The sequence below is a fragment of the Scardinius erythrophthalmus genome, assembly GCF_964197995.2.
Source record: "Scardinius erythrophthalmus genome assembly, chromosome: 10".
Classification (NCBI taxonomy): Eukaryota; Metazoa; Chordata; class Actinopteri; order Cypriniformes; family Leuciscidae; genus Scardinius; species Scardinius erythrophthalmus.
This window is the reverse complement of record NC_138230.1, coordinates 36322056-36325807: the sequence shown is the minus strand read 5'-3', so window position 1 is coordinate 36325807 and position 3752 is coordinate 36322056.

Here is a 3752-nt window from a genome sequence, read left to right as displayed (position 1 = left end):
TACACAGCGCACACACCACCACCTCACTTTGTTTCTCTCAACATGGGGACAGGAGAGCTGTCAGTCAATAAATGTTTGGAAATATTTGGAAAAGTAACTTAGATATTTTATTGCAAATTGAAAAAGTAATGCATTACTTTACTAGTTACTTGAAAAAGTAATCTGATTACGTAACTCAAGTTACTTGTAATGAGTTACCCCCAACACTGATAACGACAACATGGCGAATGTAGATTGCCCGAATTACATTCATACTACACACATTCATTGGCCCTGTCCCAAATGGCACACTTCATATGCACTTTCGGTCTTGTGGACTTACAATGACTTAGACGTGTCCGTTAAGTCCATGAGACCATAGGGTGGCCCGTTTGTCATTTTAAGTTTCAGAAGGAAGACTCGTAGGAAGACTGCGAGTGTTTAGGGTGCCATTTGGGACAATGCCCTGTCCAAATACCCACACTTGCGGTCTTTGCACTTGACCACTCTTCTACTTGCATGACATATTTCCTGTATTTGGCCCAAGTGTTCAAGTAGATTTGAAGACACAGCTGAAACTTATAATAAAATGTTGATTAAGACTGCAAGTGTGTTCAGAACTTTTGATTACCCGGCCGATGGGACATACTTATAGGCTTGCAAAAAATGTAAGTGTTAACAGTTTTATTTAAAAAAAAATTCAACACTTTGCATTTTAAAATAAACTTCTAAATGTCTGTTCAATAGTCGCTATGTAACTAACAGAAGACACAATTTTAAAATAGTGGTGCGCAGGGGCGTAGTTTGTGGGGGGGTTGGGGGGGAGATAACCCCCCCAATATTTAAATCTATGCATTACAACCCCCCTAATATTTATACCATGATCACATGAAAAGGAGGCATACCCAAACTTCAACCCCCCCAATGTTCAAACCAAATCTACGCCCTTGGTGGTGCTTCTAATCAAGTGATAAAAAGCAGTTGCACGTGTTGTACAAAATACACCCACCTACTCATCTTTGCACCAATAAAATGCAACACTTCGTGTTTTACTACCAAATTATAAGTAATATCGAATTAATTTAACTTACAGTGGAACGTTTTCCTCGACATCTCGTGATTTCGGGGCACGCGAGTTCCCGAACATAATGCATAATGGGATACGCTTAGCCTCGAATACCGCTCCGAAGCAGTGTTTGAAATGGTGTGGGTTTAGTGTGCATTAAGGGCACTGCATTTTAACATTTTTAAGACATGGGACAGTCTCGCACACTTTCTTCCTGCACGTTCACGCAAGTGTAGGTACATGAATAAGGTGGATAGAACATACTTTGTAGCGGTCATAATTACCAATTCAAAATAAGTACCTAGAGAGTATGCAATTTCAGACGCAGCTTGAGTGGAAAAGTCACTCAACGGATCTGAACGGACTTGCCGATCAAATTCAGTTAGACTTACTGGGATGATTCAGAACTCCCTACTTATATTTCTCCTTTAAACATTGCATTGCCCCCTGTTGCAAATTTACACAATGTTCATCGATGCTGTTGACCGTGCGAGGTCTCAACTAAAACAGTGCATGTATTCCAGTGAAACTTTGAGGTGAAGTTGGAGAAGACTGTCAAGGTGATAGAGCAATCAGACTGTCTTATCAAACAGAACAAGGGCATGCTTTAAGAAAAATGACAGAGAGGCAGGTTACAACACCAGAGGAGCTGCAGGCTTTTTTTTTTTTTTTTGCAGAAATAGAGAAACAGCCCAGATATCAACACTCACTACAGCACTTCACAGCTCACGACTCTTTGAGAGTGGCTAGAAGGAAGACACTTGAAAGCAGTTTTAAATCATGCCTGGAGTTTGAGAACATCTCAAAACGTTTTGAAGCCAAATTTGTGGACTGATGAGACTAAAATTGAGCTCTCTGAAGAGTGAAGCATTATATTTGGAACAAACCAAACGCTCCGCACAGTCTCACGCTGTGGGGATGATTTTCACCAGTATATGAGAACCTGTTTCAGTTGGTCAGAGATCTGCGTCTAGGGTGAAGATTAATTTCCCATCAGGACAATGACACAAATCACACAACAAAAAGGATAAAAGGATGGCTTGGGAAAAAAGGTTTTGTGCTCTGGAATTGCTGCGGCTGGAGCCAGGCTTGAATCCAATCGAAAATATTTGGTACTATGACTCGACAATTGCTGTCCACCGACGCTCTCCTCTGATCTAGCAGAACAAATTTGCATTGAAGAGCGGGTAAAAATGCCAAATGTAAATGTGTGACGCTCAAACAGACAGACCCAAGAAGATTCACGGCTGTTTGAGATATGTACAAAGAATTAACTGGGATTGGAAAGGTACTTTTGTAAGGGAGAAATGTGTTTTTCATTTCAGAGAAATAAATGTTTTGGTCTATAAATGTGTTGTTGAGGGAGGAAATGTACAGATTGGAAATAGAAAGGGGAAGAATATTTTGTCTAGATATGGTATTTATTTATTTTTTTACTTTTGTTTTATAATCTTTAACACAAAAAAACATACCCACCACCACCACCAAAAAAATAAATAAAAATTCAACACACTGCAGCTGCTTCATGTTTACCTCTTTGCAACAGGAAGATACATACAAGAAGTGACAAAGCAAATTGACAGCAAGCAACTTCCTTCCTGCTTGTTTTTGCCGTTAAACCTAAATTCACTGTTATGCCACTGAAGGAGAGGCTATAGTGTTATAAATAGGGTTCAAAAAGGTGGTTCAGGCTTAATCTCCAATATTAGCATAATTTAAACACGATTTTAAAAAAAGCATTGTGTTAAGCCCTGAGGATATCAAAGGTATATCATTAAAGGACACGCTTTTAACTTGCATGGAAATTTGCAAGAAAACTGTGACTTATAATATTAATTAAATATTATTATGAAAGTCTATTGAATGCTTTAGACATTACACCATAAAGGAGATTTACATAATGACTCAGGTGTGAAGAGCCTGATAATGAGATAATGAGAAGCAAGGAAAAGGTTTTGCTGTGGTTAAATAAGCACGTTTGACAAAGTTGATAATTTAAGCATTGACAAAAGAGCTTCACAAGTTCACCTCAACCAGTCATGTGATGTAAAGATCTGCCAAAAACCATGCGGCTATGATAAGGACAGTGGATTTGATAAGTGTCACTGGACTATTCTTTTAAATATTACATAATATTTATTTTTTGGTTGATTAGTGAATATGCAGCTACAATACTGGGATTTTGATGAATGTCACTTGAATACACTTTCAATTATTTAGATTTTCCTTTCTTTATTTTATTTAACATAGAGAATCAATACTGCTACAATGTGTACACTGGGATTTTACAAATGGCACAGGACTACTCTTTTTAAATATTTCGATTTTTATGTATGTACATATGTAAGCCTTGCACTCTCGCAGGTTCTGGAAACAGTCCTCCGAAAAATGCGCAGCACACAGTCGAATATTTTGGTTGTACTGTTCTGAAACAGTGTTGTAAATAAAGCGTAACCACTGTTACAAAGTAGTTTGGCTTTCGCAACGAAAAACACAGCGTCTCCACGACATGGCGGCGCCGGCGGCAACAGCGAGAATAAAAGTTACGCCTTCTTTCTTTGCGTATACATTTGGGCAGTGTTATGAAACGCTGCCCCCACACACTGACGTAGATTTGTGGTGGCGTGTTTGAACGAAGCGTTTAGGAAGACTTAACTTTTACAAAGAATAACTCTTTGGGTTTGAGATTTTGAGCTTTGTAACTCAG